Source organism: Ptychodera flava, chromosome 15 (genome assembly GCF_041260155.1).
Source record: "Ptychodera flava strain L36383 chromosome 15, AS_Pfla_20210202, whole genome shotgun sequence".
NCBI classification, from domain to species: domain Eukaryota; kingdom Metazoa; phylum Hemichordata; class Enteropneusta; family Ptychoderidae; genus Ptychodera; species Ptychodera flava.
This window is the reverse complement of record NC_091942.1, coordinates 11,140,918-11,164,220: the sequence shown is the minus strand read 5'-3', so window position 1 is coordinate 11,164,220 and position 23,303 is coordinate 11,140,918. Positions and strand designations below refer to the sequence as shown.

The 23,303-nt window shown below is 39.2% G+C and overlaps 1 protein-coding gene across 2 annotated transcripts in view; it reads right to left on the bottom strand.

Moving 5' to 3' along the window:
* The window catches only part of LOC139151151 (protein PERCC1-like), a 39,178-nt gene extending 26,603 nt beyond the window's left edge, over nt 1–12,575 (bottom strand). The window contains exon 1 of one of the 2 annotated variants that reach the window (XM_070723717.1): nt 12,273–12,575. The gene's annotated coding sequence lies outside the window, so the exon portion shown is untranslated. Of the gene's footprint in view, nt 1–12,052; nt 12,212–12,272 lie in introns of those variants that run through there. The other variant, XM_070723718.1, reaches the window with a different exon arrangement.
* Between the last annotated feature and the right edge of the window lie 10,728 nt (nt 12,576–23,303).

The window sequence follows — 23,303 nt, the reverse complement described above, 5'->3', positions numbered from 1 at the left end:
TGATGATGCTACAGTTCAACCGTAAATATAGAAGATTGGTGAATACTTCGTCCGAACTTCGATAACATTCTTACAGGAATGGCGGAATCGGTAATTTGTTACCACCGATGATATCACTGAAACTACTAAAATAACGTGGGATCTGAGAACCGGGTGTAACAATAAGAATAAGTTTAAGGGTTATCACCGTTATACTTCGAAGACGTAAAGATATTAAAACTCTTGTCGTTAATGAATTTCATGTGCGAATGAGAAGGCATATGAGTTGATACGTGACGGCTGACGGCAGTTTCCAGTTATAGGAACAATATTAAAACTCTTGTGCGAGGGAACCAACAACAATCAAATTAACATCAAAGGGTGGCGTCTTTGTTTAGAATGACCATGGGATATGTGGAAGGCAACTCCATGGGAAAGTAAACATATTAATATTGCGCGGTATAATAATGCCAGAAATATAGCTAATCAGTCCATCTGTCAAATACTTAAACATATATTAACAATCAAACTGGTTGAAGTCGTGACCATTCGTTCATCTCTGTTTCATCATTTCTCAGATGGGCAAACATTTCGTTTGCAAGGAAATCAATAACAATCAACTAAACATCAAAGACCCTTGTTTTGAATGACTATACTGGACCCTAAATGGAGCTACAAGTACTGGGGAAGGTTTGTTTGCTAGTTATGATTGAATATACGTGCAAACCTGACACTACGTCGCTGAACAAAGTGCATTAGACATTACAAGTAATAAATTATTTGGATGTTGTATATTTCTTGATGTTAATAACAGGAAACAGATTTCGAGACAGAGCCCACAGGTTCACTGCACTATTGGCGCCCGTGGGATAATATGTCTCCATATATAACGAAAATTACGCAAACTCGGGAGAAATGCATAGTATCGACCAGGAATCGTACCGTGGCCACACTGCATGGCTCTCACAGACTTCAAACAGCACCCTTTGTCATTGATTTATTCGCCGTGCAGTCACTGGCAAGCCCAGGGCAGAAAAAATTAAAACAAAATAGGAAATTTTCTCGGTTTCAAAGCGTCTCCCAGTGATGACTGAATGCGGTCGATGCAGATTCCTTCTATCGTAGTGAAGTCAAGCCACAAACAAACAGTCCTCTCATAGCCATAGAGCGGTTGATTCGTGTCGTAGCTTTCGTTAGCTGTTCTGAAAGGTATTTTGTCTGACGAAGGGAACATCCACGTGATTACGCGGCAGAGGATAGACAACGTCGATCAAGAAAGGGTACTGTTTAACCCTTTCACCCCAGTTCCCTGTAAACAGGTCCAACTTTACCATAGAAAACAGTGGATTTGGGACAAAGTATGTTGGTGAAAGGGTTAAGGCAGTGTGGGCCTTGAAGGTGAAAGACTTAAACATTTGCTTTCCTCAAAAAAAAAATTGAATCCATCCTCTTTCAAAGAAAAGAATAAAAATTGAAGGGGTCAAAGCGCAAATTTGGTACTAGGGAAACAATTCATCTTACAGTCACCAGCACTTGGAAGTTAAAATTGCGCAATCCCGGTGTTTACTGGGCAAAACATAAATTTTCGATTTTCAAAAAATTAAGAGGGTAAAAATTTTATTTGCTCCAAGAGCTTCAAAATGAGTTCAAACAAACGGTAAACCGGGAAAAATATTGTACAAATTTGAGAGTCAGAATATATCTCCCCATGTCGCATGCTACCGTTATAGAGCGTTCTCAAATCGTCCCCTTCTTACACTTATCAACGTTTGTCCTCGCTTGTGGGCAAATCATTGAAAAGCCCCACTTAGCTGCAACTCATGGTGCATTTCCAGTAAGTTTTGTGGTGTTTGTAAATAGTGTTTCATGTCCCATTCCCAGAGTCATGGCCATATGCTTACTGTTCACCTTGTCAATTAAAACATGTAGGTGCGCCATGTCCAATTGTTGACAAATGAGTGGTACTGCGTACTAAATTTCATTCCTTAAAGAATAGGCGAATGTGCTTTTATAGAGAACACAAGTAATAATAATATCATCACATATACAAGTTCCTTTTGTGGTCCCTGCAGTAATTTTCCACTATAAAACATAAAAATATCTAGTTCCACCCAATCATCCGTAATAGACCATTGCTGTTCAAAAGCAGGGGAAATATTGCTAAGGATGTTGCCTGTTTTGAAATTTTGCAAGAGAGTGCGTACCGAAATACATTTGACGTATTGGTCATTTTCATCGTCGACAAAGGATATTCTTAGGCACTTTCCGGCGAACAGGTATCATCTGGATTACCATAGTAACCGTCGTATTTTGACAAGACACTAAATCCATCGTCATCGGAAACTTGACATCCGGAATGAAGACGAGCTAAATGTCACTCGAAGTGATCATATCGCGAATTATTGATTTTAAAAGACCTTTTTTGATCTACTGAAACTTTGTAAATAACCAGAAGACGTATTCGATACGTGGGCGCCAGCCTAAAGGCAACGGTTGAAACTAACTGTCTATCATGGTCGGTTGGTTTTGAGCGTCAATAAGCTTAGTTCTTCCCCCTCTCTGTGGAACTGATCTGCATCGTGGTGGTTGTACGGACAACCAAACTTGGAATGAGACACGCAATGCAAGTATTTAGTGCCACCATCACCTGGTGCAGGATACAAAAGTTGACACCTGCAAAGTTAATTCGGCTTGATTTGACTTTAATTGCCGATTATCGAGCCGCAGTAACTGATCCGTCGGCGATAACGGCGTCAGCTTTGTGATACGGTGAGCGCGGATGGTGAAATCGTTGCAAATTTCAAAGCTGACGGTGAACGGTATTAAACCGGCACTCAGTGCAGGGGCCCCATTGGCATTACCCGGACAATTCTTCACAACAACGATATTCTCTTTAATCGTCCCATGTATACATGCCTTAATCGTTTTCAACTTCAAAATGTGTACAACTCTGCTACTTGTTTTGGATATTCAATCTGACGAGTGACATATGGTGGAAAATTGAAGTCCACTCATCCATGCAGGGGTTCACGAAGATTCGTTTGCACAGTTGTCAATCGTGTGCGGAAAAATTGTGCTCCGTCAGTTTTCACATCAATAACGACAGAAAGAGCCTCTTAACGAAATGCAAGGATATCATGACAGTCATATGAAGGTATATATGGAACACAATCACGACCAACTTTGTAAATCAAAGGAAATATACAATATCAGACCAATTGGTCACACTGTAATTGAGGTTAAATTATCGGAAGACAGCTGTAAGATTTGAGGATTCGCCTTGAAGGCATTATAAATTGTATTGTTTGTTATTTAGTCGTCATGACGAAAGAAGGATGCTTCTGAGTCCGGACTAAATTTCAACGACCGATAACGACGTAACATTTAACATTGCACGCATACAGGCTGTACGGACAAACTCAACATTGTACATTTCGACCTGATTTTGCTGGGACAGAAGAAGTCGTTGTAATTTATAAACGGGAACAAAGTGATGGGGAGTACATCAAAAGTCGCAGCTAATGGGGCTTTAAGAGGCAATTTTCCCGAAATCTAAAACTGTCGTAAATTATATCCACTCGCTCTTGGACTTATGAACCTAAAGGTAGTTTTAAATTATCTCAGTCCCTATTATTAACTTGGGTATGTAAGGAGCGAGTAAACTACTTGAAATGAACAATCAGGCGACGTCGTGTTTGATATCACTGTACATTTCAACGTCTCCAGCGAAATTCCACTCGTGCTGTTTCTTTCTCAAGTGTGTGACGTATGGCACACAACTCTTTGCCGAGAGTAGCGATTTTGGTGCAACTTGCATTTTTGTTTTGTCGAGCAACCACGTTTCGCGTCCACTTTCTCGTTTATGAATCGTCTTGAAAAACGATACAATTGTTCGACGTCGTACACAGACTGTGCTTGCAAACCGGATATACCGGTCTTTAGGTCGTTTAAGACTGGGCATAATGGATTTCAACTCTGGTATTTATGAATGCAGCATTTTTTTCCCTTCAACAGGTTTGATTGCCTTGGAAACTTTTCAAGAAGAACGCAAACTGCTAAGTGTAACATCGTAAACATACATTTGCGCGACTAGCTCAGTTTTGGCAAAAGTGCCTTACAAACTCTTAGAACATTTAGTATATTAAAAGTAAAATATCCTTTGGAAATGAGACGATTATAATGTTTACTGGCTTCGATATTTGACAGGCCATCCCAGACCTGAAATACGGCTGACTTCATGGAAGTTCCAACTAAAACCCATGAATGTTTGGTGCTAGGGTTAATTTACTTGTAGACGTAGTTAGATTATTTCACATTCAATTATCTGAGATGGCATCCGAAGGTCTTAAAACTTAAGGTGATATCTGATTTGTCAATTTATTTGAAACCAGTCTGCAACAGGAGTGGATTTCACACATAACGTAACGTCGTCGTTGGCCGAAACGCCTTTCTCCAATAGATACTGTCAAAGCGTCTTTTGCAAAAAAATAGAAATATGCCATATTCATATATACCATATTCAATTGGATCAATTTTGTAATGACGTAAGATGCTGAAAAATGGTGTTATCAATGGTGAGAAAGACACTGCGAATTGTGTACTTGTGATAGCAGAGAGCCGAGTCCGCAACATACGGCCAATAGCACAGGGTCGGTTAAAGTGTCACTAGACCATTATACTGATAATGATCGACTCTCAAATATTGAATTGTCAGTTAATTGCAAAACATTATCTCAATTAATGAGGACAGAACTGTTTGCCCTGGCAAACAGTGGAGCACTTTCCAAATAATTTGGGGGAAGTGGTGTTTGCTCTTCACGGTGGAACGAACACGGTGCGAGCGTGCCGGCTACCACGATGTCTGGTTACTCTGTGGGCGTTGACATCGAGCCTATTTGAGGACTCGAGCTGGGGACCGGGAAGATGGGGAGGGTGGAAAGGCGAGTGATGTTTTACAACGTGTATGCATGCCATCTGTTCTGTACTTCCGTAAACTGAACGTGCAGCGCGCTGGCTTTGTTGGAATCGAGTGGAAAACCGAATCGACGAAAAAAGTAAACAAACATAATGAATGCCAAACCCCGCATGAGTGGACTAGTTACACATCGCAATATGGAGTTGAATGGAGTGCGAATGGAAGAAAACTTTCCCAAAGATGTCGGCAAGTTGGCCTGAACTATGTTCAGGTTTTGTGAAGAGTGGTAATAGCCTATAAGCTTTACCTCTAAGTGATGTTCTGAGCAAAACTATAAGCGTTGGACATGAGTGACGCGAAAAATGTAAATTCTCAATCCAATTTTGGTGTAACTCTGTATCCACTAAAAAACTTTTCATCGGAATAAACGAGTTAGATAAATAAATGATGATGACCAGCAGCATCAAACTCGATATTTCAATCTATAAGAATCAAATCGAACAGGGTGGCTAAAAGGGTCTTATGCAACTTAAAAAATATACCAAAATGATTCCATGTATTTCTCGCTTTGTTAGATGAAATTTAATCACTCCCTTCTTTTTTAAATGAATTGTTGTAGCGATGTTTGCATTCATCGCATTAGTAAGTATTTACTGTGCCAATTATTTTTGAAACTGATGAAGACAACCACTAAATGCGATATATCACTGATCAATATGAATAACTATCAGTGGAAATGTTGAGAGCGGGCAACAAGGCTCTGCCACGCCACTGCAGAATTCACTGGATGCCTCGAGTTTCTTTAGCATCTATGCCCTCTCGTCGTTTTTGAACAACGATGCTGAGGCATCGCAGCGCAATGAAAAGCGCAGGACTCGCTTTCGTAGGACGGTATTAAGCTCAAGACTCCAACAAGGCGCAATGTCCCAATGAGCACGGCTTTCTACTCCTCATTGTTTTAATAGCTTATGGGTAGTGGGGACATTACAATCTAATTGGGCTTTCGCCTTTCAGCCCGGCACTGTACCCCTTATTCGCTTTACTGGGTAATGGGTAGCGGGCACCTCACCGTCTCATAGGGCTTTCGCTTTTCGCGAATGAGTAAAATTGCTGAAGGAAATCAAGCAAAAACGAGCTCCGACAAAATTCTCCATGACAAAGATAGGGATAGTGGCAACAGGTGGACCCTTGTGAGTGTAGGATTTCCTCCGAAGTATCGAAGGATTGAATTGGGTACAGACTGCAGTCATGGAGGCGAAGGAGAAGGGTCTTGGTTAACGGGTCTCCTACTGGCTATGTTTTTTTGCCAGAAATAGCGATGTTAGTACGCATTAACTTAAATTTAATTCCAAAAGTATGGGCGGTTAAAGTAACGAAATATATTCATCAGTCCTTAGTCATTTTAAATTCCTAGACAAGGAACAGCGTGTTACCTTCTGAAACTGCACAGCTTTTGGATCGAACAGAGACTTTGAAATTGTTGACTGATCAGGTTGCTTTGTTTTGACGTTTCAGTCACTTATAGACTGGAAGGGACTGGTTTTGTATTGTACGAAGGAAAAGAGTGCTGTAACCACATGTATATACATACTCGAATACTCTGACATTCTTTAACTTACATGTAATCTTTTTATGGTGACCCGATGATTTTTAATCCACGCAATGAGGTGGCTCCGCATTTCAGTGACTGAAGCCGGTTCTCATAGCAAGGAAACTATTTGAATCACAGGAACATCACATCCGAAAACTATGTTTAACATCGTGTTCTACACGCTCAACATGTCATTGGTGTTTACCGAATCACGGCTGAAGGACTTTAAATTTGGCATTGACATTGTCACCATGCCCAGGCAGCCTGGTTACAAACTACGCCGAACGGATCGTTGAATGATCTATGAAGGTCCGTGTAAGTTGCTTTCAGAAGAGGTCTTACTCTTTTATAAGAATCGCGCAAATAAGCAAAAGATATTTTCAACTGGTGTCTATTATTTCAACACCACTTTTCCTGCATTCTGGTCTCAAGTTAGATGTATATTTCAATCTGGAATTATAATCTTTGGCGAACAGACTACACTTTTTCTATCAGAGAAAGAATTATATTCAAAAAAACCTTTGTTTAAATACTAAATAAGAAATATCTTGCACGAGTTTTTCTTGTATTGGCACAGTGCACACTTACTGCAATGAGATTTCTCATTTGGCTAAGACTTTGAAATGATACCAGTATTCCATCAACCATCAGGAATTAGCAATTTTCATTCTGCTTTGAACTGAAACGTATGGCACCAGCATTCAACAACCAACGCTGCAATCAAATGCAGACTCTTATTATCAGACCGGGCAAGCGAGCACTACCCATAGATGCTTTACGGTAGTCCCTGTCGCCATTAAAAGCATTTCACGAGACAGATTTTCTACTTTAAATTATTTAAAGCTAGACTTGACATGACACCTGTCTTCTTGAATCCCTAGTTTCCTATCTTACTCTGATCTGTCGATTTGGAGCAAAATACGGTACTTTCATGGAAAAGAAACTATAAGTGGACCATCCACTGAAATATTCTAGGTTGCACAGCAACATCGATGGGGTCTCGAGTTAACAGAAAACAGAAAGCTTCAAATTAGTGAACGGTGCTCCATATTCTGAGAGCTATCTCTGCGTTGTTTCAATTGCTGAGCTCTTTGAGTTGTCGGGCGTCACATTTTTCCATTGCCGGAGTTCACTACAATTTCTCTATTGGAAAAACACTGGGTCAGATCTTCCTTATGAAAACAAAGGAGTTTCTTGGGGGGCTTCGACAACTCTTTTGAGTAACTAAATCATCTAGGATTATATCAGTTTGTCAAATTTTTAAGTGTGGGTCAAGTCATCTTCAGCCTTGCCCTTTGCGAGGTTCCTTGGTATGCCACGCCAAAACGGTCATGATTCTTGTAGTTGTAAATATGGGCTACACATCCCCCGGGGGTAGCAGTCGTGACCTATTTTTAGCAGTGTTACTTTGTGAGGTTATCTGTGCACGTGTTCTATTAACGCAGGTTGTTTTAATCGTATAGATAGAGCTACGTATTGTCAAGGCAATCAAGTTTTTGTACATTAATGCAGAAATGTAACACACAGTTTCTTAGGTAGGGTCATTTTGGATGGTATACCCAGACAACAACCTTTGAACTCCTTCACGGTCTACAGCTATAGCGACCCATTGGCTAAAATAGGTTAGAAATAACATCGTTCTTCTTATACCAACATGGGAAATGTGTTTCGCGAACAAACCCTTATACTACCAGCATGATTTCAAAGCATGTTCCTTATAAATTAAACCGCTTACTGGGATCCCAAACAAACGTGCCTGTCGCATTATGATGAGAGGGAAATAACTGACAGACAACGAACGGATCTTTGAGGTACTCAAGCAAACACACAAACGGACAATTTTTGTTGCTCAGATATCGGCGGTGGTTTTGCTACTAGGCATCGAAATTCTTAGTTTCTCCCAGTTCATTACTTCTGCCGCGCCGGTTTACAAAATGACACCCGGAAAAAAGAAAGAAAAATATGGGCTGAAACTGATAGATAGATCACATATAATACAGTGCCTTGGCTTTGCACATGTATGCATGCTCCGAACGGTATATTTTTCCTATTTCACTTTGGAGATCTGCCCCCCTCGGAGCCATAAATTTCACTTGTTTTCATGGCTCAACGAACAACTTAAGACAGTTTATGACGAGGGGCGAACTTGTAATTTATAGGTACGATTAGGTGTGGTTCTGCCGAAGAACTGGATTACGCCCACGGCGTGCTAAATATGTTGCCGAGACCAGCATTTTCACATTGGTGTCTCGCTAGCTTGTCATAGGCACAGGTTTTCGAGAGCGTCTAGTGTAGGCGTAAACAAAATTTCGGGAGTATATTTCGTTTTCAGATGAAATTCATACCCCTTGCTGTAGTGTGGCCCTTCAAATGATTGCTTTTCAAATTGAAGACATTCTTATTTAGAAATATGGTTATGTCAAGCAATACCCCAAATATTCTAAAAACATAATTTTTTTACCGGCAGAACCTATTTATACTCGTAGTTGTAAATCGGACACAGACTGATTTTCTACACGCCGTTAAAACTCTACGGTTTCTGCTCCATGCATCTGGTCTTGCCTTAATACTCGTTAGGAAGTTGCAACATTTGATTCAATAAATCAATTCTAGAACAAATACTTAAATGATAGGACGCTGAATGTAGTCAGGCTATGTCGATTTTAAAAAGTAAGTCGAGTGTCATATATTTCCACGGATAACACAGGGACAGCTTTATAAGAACACTTACCGGTTTTTATATACACACAAATGTGGAAAAGGGAAGGCGCTATTGGTTCTATCAATAATAAAGAAAATTCATCAGTAGGTAATGTACATGTATGAACTCGTGTCCAATGGTAACTTTTCACAAGTCGTCGCCTGAAACGTGTATATTGTATGTATGTATGTATGTATGTATGTATGTATGTATGTATGTATGTATGTATGTATGTATGTATGTATGTATGTATGTATGTACGTACGTACGTACGTACGTACGTACGTACGTACGTACGTACGTACGTACGTACGTATGTATGTATGTATGTATGTATGTATGTATGTATGTATGTATGTATGTATGTATGTATGTATGTATGTATGTATGTGTATGTATGTATGTGTGTATGTATGTATGTATACATACATGTATATACATATACATACACATATATACACATATATATACATATATATATATATATATATATATATATATATATATATATATATATATATATATAGTTATAGTTTTGATGTTTGAGTAAGTTCTTCATTCAATTTGTCAAAATAATCGATGCGTGTGATATGCATACGGTCTGCTGATACGGTTCTAGCATAAGTCGGTGTTCAGTTGGTCAAATTTACCGTGTAGTTATGTCTATTGGTGTAGGGTATCTTTCATAGATAAATGGATGAAAAACATATAAACAACAAAAAACAAACAAGTATTACTAAATAAATAAATAAACCATGCGGCCTGGAATAATGGTGAATTGTCAGTTTCAATATTATTTCAGCCTTTGCCCGAATTTAAAACGATACCTGTATGTCATAAAGGAATGCTTCAAAATTTTAAAATGTCAAGGATGCAGTTCTTTCGGATTCAAGCTAACCAGAAGGGAGAGACACTCAACACCTAAGTACGGCGACTACAAACCTTTAGTCTTTACAGTTTAATGTGTTGGAGCTTCTCTCCCAAACTTTTACTTTCAGCAAAAACGGCAACTTCGAAAGATAAGCCACCCGAAGACTTATGATTGCAAACTGGCATTGTTAGTCTATGTGGATGATTTTCTTCTGGAAAATAAAATGGCTATTTTGATATTCAAAGCTAACAAATGCTTAGTTTTCTAGAGACTGAAGGACAGGAGTTCAATATATACCGATGAGAAGGGATTTATTCCGGTTTCTTTGTCTATTAACGATAGATTCCGGTATTCTTGTCAGAGTGGCGGATACTGAGTTCACGTATTATACACGACAGACGGTTCAGGAGCTCAAAACCTGGAGCTAGCAAGCGAACACTCAGGTACAGAACAGCTTCTGAACGATGCATTCATGGCGACAACGAAATTCACTTTGTTTCAATAGGATGTTTAATTTTCTGAATATGACGTAAAATGGGGATGGAATAAATCATGATTTCACTATTTAGGTGTTTATGTAACCACTTTAAGATTCATAGTTTTCTCACTACCCAGCTGGAGTTTCTGAACATTTTACCATGGAGAGCGTGCCATGCACAAGCAGTCTTTATGATCTTTTAATTGTAAATTACACGAAGTTTCAAGGGCTTGACGAGGGATTTTGTAGCCACTTAATAACCGGTATTCTAACCTTCAAATTTTTCATTCTCCATATTGTTGTTAGAAAGCCACTTGTGCGCGAATTCCCTGCTTCCACTTACTTCTGCGGGCAGTTAGTTACCCTTTTTTCACTGTAGTTTGCCACTCGAGCGTCAGTATCGCTTTATCGTCTGTTCCAATTGGCGCTGGAAAGATCGATTGGACGGGCGGCGTGGAGTGGGCTGAAGAATCCGGCTGCAGGCGTAGCTAGCCACATTGAGCAAACAATTTGGTACAAACACTGTATTAACTTGGTGCACCAGAGGCTTCAATGTCACTTTTTTGATGAATTATATCAACCATTGGCACAAACTAAGTACTTTGAGCACAAAACGAACGGCTAGCTTAGCTCCCTACGGTCACTCTACAGTGAGAGATTTACATGTCAAACCTGCTGCCCATCACACAGGTACATACACACACATAAACACATATACACATTTTATTCGCTACTGGCATGACTTCCAATCGAATGGGCTGATCCGTGAACCTTAGCACGATGAACGCACATTGGCATTTATATGATATGTGAGTTGTTTGTTATGAGCACGGCTGTGTGGATAAGGAGCCCCAATGGTGTACAGTTCAATGCCAGTATGGTATTATCTGAATCGATAAAAAAAACCTGAAATTGTTCCTATTTTTCGACACAGGTCGAACCTTACATCTTTTTTGAACCAGACAGGGATACGGAGATCTGACTTTGTTTATAATTTCGAATGGCCTCCCCCTGTGCAAGGTGCAACCACGGTCTGACCGTAGTGCTGACGGACCCTCTCAGCTGCTGCCACGCACATTATCTTTATATAAATGTACACAGCTAAGGACGGTAATTTAAACATTGTACTGTTAACTCGGTTTAGATCTACATGGCGATACAAGCGGGCCAAGGCCAATTTAGGACACGATATTATCGCTATCTACCTCATGGTTTAAAGAATAATCACGGCAGGAAGGAAATGGCCGGCAAGTTGATATGATACGATTACACTGGTGTACTGAAGCCCTACGATGAGATGCTGTGTTAAGCTGGGCTAAATCCACGGGTAAACATACACTACGGGATGTATATACACCATGTGAATTATTTTTTCACAAAAGCTGTTGACAGACCCGTGTTGTCGTACGTATACACACACCGGACAAAGAGGACGGCGGCAGTCGTGCTGTGTTCGCAAGTTTCAACGGGCAATTTCAGTATGCCAGAATCGCACTATTGACAGCTAATTACATTACCTTTAAAATCGCTATCAAGTCCTCCCCCTTGAAATAGAATCGTTGTGAGGCTGGATTGCCGCAGTAATGACACTCGGTGGAACAGCTACCAACATGCACCGCGTGGTAATGAGCGCCTGTCTGTTGCGTGGAACCCTTAGACTCCCAGACCCTGTTTATGACTAATGGCTGTGTATGTAAGCAACAAGGAGAGTATAAAAAACTCTAATGATTGGCTTACCTACGAGAACCAGTTCGGGACAGCACTCTTCAGCCCTAGCTCTTTGTCTGAACCAAAAAGCCTGAAGTCACGCCGTATCGCCCACTGCGTAAACCGGATTCGACCGTGAGCGAATAAAACAGCCAAGGTCTCTGACAAAATGGGGAGAAATGCCTACATTTGGAGCGAGCTAATTTTGACGACGATTAGGGAATAATTACCTTTGAGTTTACAGTAGATTATGATAATCACTTATTATGGGCGGCGGAGCAGATATTGTCGAGTACGGGGAACTAAATTGATGAAGTCACGTACGAGCTTTCTGATTGGTCAATATTGGGTACGAGAATAAGGCCAACCACTTAATGGCGCAAAAATGCCCCCTGAGCCATACAAATGCGGCCTCTTGTTTATGCTTATCTAGACAAGATTTTTTCTACATCAATCAAAACATATACCACAATCCACATTATTTATGTTATTTGATTAGGTGCAGGAAAATTAGAAATTAATCAAAAAGGATTTACATGTTGATTCGCTTCCGAGTTAAACATTAGTTGATTAATTCGAAGGAGGGCATCATCAGCACATCAGTTATATAGAGTTACTGCACATCACATGGTCATCTCAGGATTTACCCCTGGATCAAGTGGGCAGCCTATCACGGGACTATTAACTCTTTGAGTGCCAAAGTCAATTTTTGTCGCCTTTACAAAATATCGCGCAGATAATTTTTTTCAGTTCCAGACATTTTTTTTCAGATGGTTTTCCCGAAATGTTAATCAAAAACTTCAGCCAATACAAAGTAATGTCCATTTGGTCCAAAAGTATCAAAACAATTACACAAAAAGATCATAAAATTGGAAAACTTATACACAAAAATGTTGGTGGGAAAAATTACAGCACTCAAAGGGTTAATTGCGCCGATGCAAGCCCTACTCTGAAGACTTGTGGCCACAAAATGAGGCATGAACTTGCTAAAACTATAAAGGCCCTTCCAAGAGAATGGCACGTACAACTTCTTACTCAATCTAACTCCATGGTGCGGCAATTTCTTGTTACAAAAAGGTCACGCTGATCAACTGTATATGAGAAGTGGGCATTAAACATCACTATATGATTGGTCCGGTAGAATCTTTGCCTATTGAGTGAGTAAACACCAAACGCAAGAGTGTGTACAACCACCTGTTGATTCTTGTGACAAAAAATCTGTCTTTGCTGTCATCTGACGACGCGATTTTCTGATAATGAGGTGAAACTGTCTAAGGTAATTGGAGTGGTCCAGTCTCTCTTTGGAGGCGTCACCACCGCAGATAAGATGCTCAAACTTCCACATGAACAGCTGTATGCATTTCTGTGTCGGATTAGGTGCAAGAAATTTAGTCGAAAAGAGAAGCAAATGTTGCTGTTAAGGTAGTATGCGCCTCGAAAGTGAAAGACTTAAACTTTTGCTCAAAATTTCCTCAAGGTATATTTCAAACATTCTCTTTCAAAATCAAGAATAAAAATCGGGGGGGGGGGGGGGGTCATCGTGCAAATTTTAGTGCTAGAGAAACAAATTACTTGACATTTACCGATATTTAAATTCAAAATGGCCGCCGTCTCTGTGTTAACTCTACGGAGAAAAACAAATCTTTCGATTTTCGAAAAACTAAATAAGTGAAAAGTTTTCTTTCACCAAGAGCTTTAAAATGAACCCCCACAAGTGTTAGACCAGAATAGAATTGATAAAGTTTGAAAGCCCAAAATCTGTCCCCGAGGCAAATATTTATGGTAAAGTGCACACGGTAGCCTTTCAGAGTCGGATTTAATAGTCAGGTTATTTCACCAGTCGGTCACAGAGTAAAATGTTTATGCGCGCCTTACTATAGACCCTCGAGAATCGCCTGACCAAGCTTGGTGCTACCCTTCTCAAGACAAGATCGGTAAACAGAAACTTAAATGTACCTGTCCGAGGCGATCATTAGAACTGGAATTAGGATGGACATAAAACACGACACAACAAATCCCGCTGACACTTGATGCCATTGGTGTAGATGTCATTAAGTTCACCAGTTTATCAAAGGAATGTCCATAAATCGATAAACGCTTCAACTTGACAAAAGTTGGCCATTGTAACTGTACCACTCATTTGATAAAAACTCACTGAATTTCTGGACTTTTTGAGCTGGCAAGATGTAGCGATGAAATTTTTCACCCGTTTTGTCCGTATCTTTGGTCAGAAGAGTATCAAATACGATCTTCCGAGTATTGTGAATTGAAATTGGGAATGTGGATACCACATAATGCTATAAAACCTCTCCGTCTGGTATAGGTGAAGACGACAAACATGCCCGCCTTTTTTCGGGACTCAGAGGACAAGGACAACAATCCTACAATCAGTCCATTACATTCTGGGGATTGGGTCTGCATCATTTCATAGAGGTAAACCGGAGACCGCTACCACCCCATTATCATTTCGATGTGTGTGACAAGTCTCCCTAGCGACTCCGTTTTCTCGTCTGCCACGTCGATTTGTTTATTCATTAACACCTCTTCTGACAAGCCCTCGACAAGCCAGAAAGTCTCAAGAGCCGACACCGTATTGCTCTGTACCTCTTGGTTCGACTCAAACCGAAGACTCTTGATAACCGATGCGCGTACAAACAAAGTACTTTTTAGGGCTTAGCCCCCAAAACACCAACGCTTTGAGTGTAACGTACACACTCAAATCTCCGATCGCTCCAAAAGTCAGTCGTGCATTCTTCATTTAGGTAAACGCCCTGCTAAGAAATGTAATTATCTATTGATTTTTCTACGATTTTCAGTGAATTAATTGTCGGGTTATCCGTTGTGGAGTGGACAAATGGACTAAGATAAGATAATTAGGACTGCCGTTCTTGTAGAGTTGATCATAACAGACATAAGAAAAGAAACAACGTAGAACTAAACCGAAGGATTGAGTGAGAAGTACTTTAATAAAATAGTATGTAATTCGTGATCATCAGAATTTGACTAATTTGTCTGGGCATTTGCTTGGACTCACTCAGACGCGTCGGTCACATGCCGTTTATTTTACGATAAGGGGAAAATAAATTGTGGCATTAATCAACAAGAGGATCGTTCCTGTCTTTGTTTTCGTCGTCAAAACACTTCACGGGAGTTTTGGTGACCATGTGTAAAGTACTCAATTAATTTTATCGGATTGATGGAACAGAATAAGCCACCTATTCTTGCATACATATAACAGCCAATGTGAGCTTAGTGCATGTTGTCGCCAATAAGTATTTTGTTTATCATTAAGCAGAAGATCGTTTGTAGAAAATCACATCTTTGATTCTATAGGGCAATCAAGGATACTAATTCAACAGCCTATAGGAATTTACTCTAACGCTTGTTTGTTTGTTTGTTTGTTTGTTTGTTTGTTTGGTTGGTTGGTTGGTTGAATTTTCTTGGAATCCTTCGCTTGCTGTGCGCATTCGCTATCGGTAAGTCACGCAGGTCAATTTCAAAGAAGGCTTGTAGGGTTTAATTGAACACTTGCTGACAGAATTTGCTGTTTATTTCAGTTTCCTAAAAACGATTCGAGGCATCTTGAGCAACACAAGATACACACAACTCGTGACTGTTTACACAGATCAGGCCTGCTTTCTGCAAGTCTGCACCAAAGAGCTGCTGTCGTTTCTTGCTTTGAGTTTGTCATGCATGCCGAGTCAATATTTAGACTAATGACATAAGGAGGTTGAAGAGCTAGACAAGATTTACACAAGATTAAATTAATGTGTTGGATGGTGTAGATCCTCTTTGAAGTGGCGTACTCGCAAGCTTCAATACAAAATGCAGCCATAGAGAAACCATTGGTACAGGAAGATATATGTAATACAAACGTATAAATTGAAGACCAAATAAGCGACTTAAGAGTAGTGGTCTTCCAGAGATATCCCCGATTGTTTGGTGTTTGCGAAACAAGTCTAAAAGTGTGATTTACATCTTGTTACATTTTCTTGCAAGGACAGCAGAAGAGAGGGTCATCTACAGGTGTCAGGCACCTTTATACGAAAATAAGCAAATTAATTTTGATGCGAACCTTATAAATCGGACACAGTGCCATGGCCGACCATGTCTGAGCTTCAACCCGCCCTCCTTCGACAATGAGTACATCTCTATAGGCCCACAGTGACGCCTGTAAAACGAGAAAGAGAGTATGTACCGCAGTCAAACTATGTGCCCTGAAATTATAGGAATAGCTTTGAGTGATACATGTAATTGTCTGAGAAAGTGTGCGGTAGTTTTGGACGCCATTCAATACAGATAATACAGACTGCTGGGTGCCCATAAATCGTGCCGCATCATTGCCTGGCACAGGCGAATTGGACATTATTTTTGTTTATTTTTCCTGTTATGATAAAAATTAATCATGAAAATCAATAAATTATTGATATGAATGCTACAGAATAATAAAACCTTTCCTATAAACGATGTCGTCTATTTTGTGTAAATATCATCTGGAAACCACATTGTTGTTATAATTATGATTATTAAGAAATTATGATCATGATTAATAAAACCATATTTTACACATTGTAATCTGCTTACGTAAATAACCTCTGGAAACCCTTATTTAGTTCATAGTCTATTCCAAAATATACAGGTGACACCATTACACATGTTCAGTCTATGACGAAAGTTACTACACAGTGTGTCATATATATATATATATATATATATATATATATATATATATATATATATATATATATATATATATATATATATATATATATATATATATATATAGCGCATAGGTATTCAAGCTTCTAATATCTGATTGATTAACATCAAATCGTTGAATGTTGACCCAATCAGACGTTATTAGCAAGGTCACTTCGACCTTTCTTGAGCAAAAGCAGAAAAGTTGTACCATACTGTTGGTATGCATCGATCATCAATGAGAGCTTTAGCAGTTTATATATTTATAATATCCCCCAAATCTATTTCAATGGCTTGCTTTACTCACTCACTCACTCACTTACCTACCTACTTACTTAACTCCGGGACCCTTACTCACATACTGACAGACAGTAACCGGCTGGCTGCCGGGCTCGGTCATTTACCTGGGCGTACTTAATACTTAGGTGTCTGACAGTCAGATTAATATGAGTAGCATGGTACGCCGTGAAATCCGACCACATGTTCTTCTTTAATCATCATATGTCACCGAAGGGTGTTGCTGGACCATCATTTCAGAACTGAAAACTGGTTTGAGGGCATTTGGTTTGTGAGCAATTGGACTGCCAGGATCCTATCTCGATATTATATTAGTTCCAGTTAAAAATCAGTATGGCTCATACTGCACTTTATGTACGATCGTCAATCAATCAATCAATCAATCAATCTTATTATCCCATTTTGGGCAATTGAACATTGCGGCAGAGGCAAACATATATATATATATATATATATATATCAATATAACAATTTAAAACGCACGTATTCAATCAAGGCAGCACACAGTAACACTCAGCGACAAAATGACTGAGATACAAAGTGCAAAAGCTAGTAAAAATCCGTTGATGAACAAGACCATATGGTAATACGATAAGCATGTTGTCAGACAATTCAAAACGATGACATATATTAACTAGACACCACATCTCTAGGCATTATGACCTGAAAGCACTGAAGAACTTTCCTTCTCGCCATACGATCACAAATTTGGCGTCAGGATCTAGGAGTAATTTTGATTTTGCTATATCGCCGTCATAATCGTGTGTTTAATGGCCTACAGACACTATTGCTAACTTGTCGACAATATTAAACCGATCATTGTCCCAACACCCTGTGACATGTATATAAAACTTGCCTGAAGGGACTTGCATTTTTTTTTGGTGAGGCTATTAAAACGACTCAAAAGATACCTTCATTATGTTACCTAGCTTTTCCAGAACACTGGCAGCAATAAATTCTGAGTAATTGAATTTCTACCGCTTTAAAGAACTTACTTAAAATTCAGGAGACTATTGAAAGTGAATGTTTCACGATAATACAGTAGTTTACCAGCGGGATTTTAAAATCGATTTGTTTGATCGCTGACGTAGTAACCGTATGTGAAAACTCGCCACATGTCTTTTTTTGCGTCAAGAATGATTTCAACCGGTCGACGATGATCTAAATATACAAGTTAATGCGTTTGTTGTTGTTCCCAAAGCTCAACACTTTAAGAGCCCACGCGATCGACGGCATAATGTAAACTACAAAGACGTTGATCTTTATTTCGTAGTTATTCAGAATTAAGAACAAACCTATCCACCTGGTGTTTCGAAACTCTGACCACCAGCACAGTTTTGATCATTAGCTCTACTCTGAAATCGACCATGTGACATCATGAGTCAGCTTCATTGAGATGCAGCCAACGAACAATGCACTTTTAAAGGGTCCTTACTATGATAAGATACATTGTACATGACAAGCAATGTGAACTGACTAATTTTAAGTCAAGAGGGTAATTAATTCGCTTTTCATAATTTGCCCTCCCGCTACAAAATGTTCGACTTACCCTCCGCACTCAAACTTCATTTTTACCCACTCCCCACTTATTTTTGCCTGTTTCCCCTCCCCACTGTGAATTTTTGAAGCTCCTCTGCCCTGTGGCGAAAAAAACCTTTCCGATATTCCCTGCCCTGGCAAAGCAGACTGATAACAGATAGCAGCGGGCCATTACGAACAGTAGTACATACAGTGAGATGTGGGGTCTATCGCGATAGGCTAAGTAGTCTAGATATCTTTAAAAGTTACAAGTACATGCCATGTGCCCCCATCCCCGGAAACACCAACTTCTCCTGTCCCCGTTTCAAAAGTAACCCTCTCCTAGGTTTTCGCCAAGCCCTATCCCCAGGACAATCAACCGATACCTGCCCTGCCCTGCCCTACAAAAAAAACCCTAAAATTTGCTTCCCTGCCCCCTAAAACATGTCCCCTATCCGAGCAAAATTAAAATTTCCCCTGCCCTCAAAAATTGCTCCTGGAACAGCTTTTTCGATGAATAGCTACGTTGGCTGCACCTGTTCATTCGGCGGCAGAAAAGGTATAAGTTTTAGACGAGCATTCGATCTTTGGGTATGGCGTCAAGAGATATCAAACACTAAAAGAGAGTGAAAAATCACTGAACAGTGAGTAATGATCAATGGATTTCAGGTGTAAAATATTTAGATTATTTCATCTTATATGTGCCCTTCTCTGGAGAAATAATTAGAAGCTGTAATTCTCTCTTAATTTATTTTGCTTTGATGGCGATTAAAGTACACTCACAGAAACAACTCAGGCGATTTCATCCTGCATCTTACAGCACTTCCGAAGCGCGTAAGTTCGCTCGGCCCTTTGTAAACCGATTTCAACTTCTGTAACTTACTAAGTCACCATTTTATGGTTAAAAACACTAGGAAAGTTTACATAAACGATTTTTCCCCGAAAAATCAAGTTTTCTACCATAACGAAGTGAAAGATATGTTCACGAATCACAGAATTAATAGTAAGAGTATAAGCACAAGAGTCCGCGTTCACGATATACTGAAAATAATGAAGTAGCTAACTTCCAACTCACTGTAAAAGAGACGGAATTTATCAACTTGCTGATTCAATGGTCGAAAAATTATTTCATTTATTCTTCATATCTGTGTTATCGGCAATATTTACAGCGCAACGGATTTAGAATTACAAGAATCATGAAAGCAACACGCAAACACACAGTCAGTTTGGTGATATTGTTCGCGTCATTGAATTAATTACGAACGCTGACTTTTTCTTTTTGCTTTTTTCTGTTTTATTTTTGTTTTGTTTTGTTTTTGAATTCGAACAATACCGAGATCGTTTTCTCGACGTAGATTAAGAAGTGGCAGTCCAAGGAAAAAGTCCTCATGTTTTCGAAGAGGTCTCAGGCTGTGAATTGAATTTAACGTGATAAATAATCAACTTAAATTTACTTAAAAAATCCAAATTGAAAGAGTGATTGAAGTTATCAACTTGTAAGTTAAATGACCAAAATTCATCTTATGGATTTTCCATACCGTAATCTTGCCATGATGAATTCAGCCCAATTACAGGAACCGTGTCGACCAAAACACATAACGTATGTACACACATAAGTCATTTTAAGTTTTGTAACATTTGCATAATTTAATTAATCACTGAGGTGGCATTTCCCATTTGTGTTTGTCACTTTTTTCGCCGACATTTTTGTCGTTTCTTTTCCTCTTTCTTTTCATTCAAAACAAAAAAGCGCCTATGCCGTCATTTTCTCGTTTAAAAAGTATGGCCAAGAAATGACGTCCTCATCTAATCGAGACGTTATTTTGACATTGAATAAAATCAACGTAAAACCAACAGGTTTTTCGAATTATTATAGCATTTGAATTAAATGGACGTGGTTAAGAATCATCCAATTGATTCACGACATCGGTCGTAAATGCAATCTTACCACCATGAAATTAGAATTACAAGAATCAGATGAGCGAAAGTATTGTCAGTTTCATACCGGTGAAAAATAATTACTGATAACAGTAACGTCTTGTTTTTGTTGGTTTAACCACAGTCCCTCCATCACGGAGGAACTGTGGTTTCTCATATCCTTTGAGAGATTTTTCATTGTTTTTCTTTCCATTTAGACAAAAAAGCGTGGCAGTGCCCAGTCCGGCGTTGGCGTGGTCTATGGTATCCCATGTGCGGGAGCGCCCTCCAGGTCCGAAAATGACATGAAAATGCTCTCAGTCGACGGTCAATCAGACACCTCAGAACGGTTGTAATTGTGAAATACACACTCAGAAGTGTGCATGAAACAGAAAAAATAATACGCTACAGTAAATTTAATGCACAGAAGCTTCGAAAGCATTTGTTTTCGTAGTATGCCGTATGGTGAAACGTGTCTATTTATAAGTCCTATTGGGCATGCGCCGGCGCAAATGATCTAGACAGCGTAGTCATTACCTGTGTCCCGCCAAAGCACTGAATACGAGTTTCATAGTAATTAACAAATAGGCAAACAAACAAGAGATAATAGGAAGTTGTTAATGGTATTATTAACGCAAGCAGTACCGATGTCTCTTATTCTCTTCTAAACTTTTGTTAACTATTAACAAATTATCTTTCTTGTGAGTTGTTCATAAAATTTATTTTTACCTCAATGAAGGTCATATTCTGAAAAAAGGCACATCGAAACCGAAAATTAAAAAAAAACTTTGATCTATACACGGAAACCTTAAATCATTATCTTTCACAATGACGAACGAAATCAGCGGTTACAGTGAGAATTTTGAATCAGTACTGGGAGCAACAAATTACCTAAAATTTACCGCGATTGGAAATTCAGTTACCTCAATAATCTGTCGCAATTCTTTGGGGAAAATTAAATTTTCAGTTATCACTGACTGACACAAAAACAAACAAGACAATCGAAATTGCAATGCTCTGCAGGCTTTTAGTGAGTCGACACATTCAGAAGATAAGCAACGCGATTGGAACTAATTTGGGATAATTGGATGGTGAAGTGATGTCGGTTTAAAAGCAAATGTAAGCTCATATGCTTTTCTTTTCAAGTTACACGTTTGTTTTTATGAGTAATTTGTAATATTGCAACATTCAGCTATAGAGCACCTAACTCTTTGGAGAAATTTGAAAAATATGAAAATCCAATTATCCCAAATTAGTTCCGATCGTGTTAAGCAAAGAATTGCATTGCATTGATTTTAGAGTACCTGATATCTGTCCCCAACCGAGACACATAAATGTCATATCTGACCCTAAGTTATCTCTTATGTATTGTTTCAGTCGTTACTGTAGAGAAGACAAAACACAACTTGGTTTAACTTTTTCTACGGCGGAAAATAATGCTTTGATTTCCAATTGAAATTGAAGGTTACGCTGGAGCCTGCTGTATGACGTCATCACATCAGCTGACGAAACATGTGCGCAGAGTGGTCAATGAGGCTTAGTTCAAATTGCGATCGGCTTACTGTTTGTCAGATGTATGATCATTTGAAAAGTGTGCTTTGATAGAGGATTTCAGATAATTTGTTTGAAAAATGGAATCCGCCCTTGAGCAGTGTTTATTTACGACTTACGTCGGCAATTATTTTTCCACCGCGCATTCCAGCAGTTCGCTTCGCTTCGCCAAATCGGTCACTGTACGATGCCGCCCATCTACAGATGTCGCCAAACGTAGGCTACGGAACAGTGTAAGCTTTCCAAACTTATGTGACAGAATGCAAAATATTTGGAAAACCTGACACCAGGTTGGCAAGGATAATGCTTGATTGATATCCGAACTGGGTCCTGTACTTCAAGCGACCTATATTTTCACTCAGGCTTGTAGAAGGGGTTATGTGGAGTTTATAGGTTAACTGACACATATTCTCATAATCGGGTTATTAGCGTGATATTAAATACCATAAATACCTCGTTAATGACGAAAAACATAGTGTTACTGATAAACCCGTGAACTTGATTCAGTGTACCCAGCAAATAGGTCAAATGTGAAAACATTGTTTTCTTGATTTATTACGTCAAAAATCTCGTTTCAGTTGAAGTAAATACTCAGAAAGTCAGGTTAGCATAAAATTGATGGAATTAAATAAAATTAATCATGTGAATAAAGTTTTCTCTATACTGAGTAAAGACAAGTTTTGAAGCCATAATACCTATCAGCTGACTATTTTAGATAAGCAGGGGCGTGACTTCCTGTTTTGTAAGTATTTTGATCAACCCCTGACCGAGATAATTTTTTTTTATTTATTTATTTTTTTTGCGCATGCTACCAATTATCAAGTATCTCAGTTATATCTATATGGCTGAGTGCATAAAGCAGCTGATGCTGCACCTCTTTTGTATACATGCTGTGGCCCACACATTGGTTTGTGATCAAGACTTCCGTTTTAAGTTCGTTGCTTGGTGATTAATCCACTCAACTGCGTGGTACGGGCAGGTGTTTTGGGGGAACTACTTTTCGGGGGGTATAGACACTCGAAACGTTCAGAAGTTTTACCTCATTTCCTTGTCATGAAAAGTGGTCCTCAGGTTCGAACC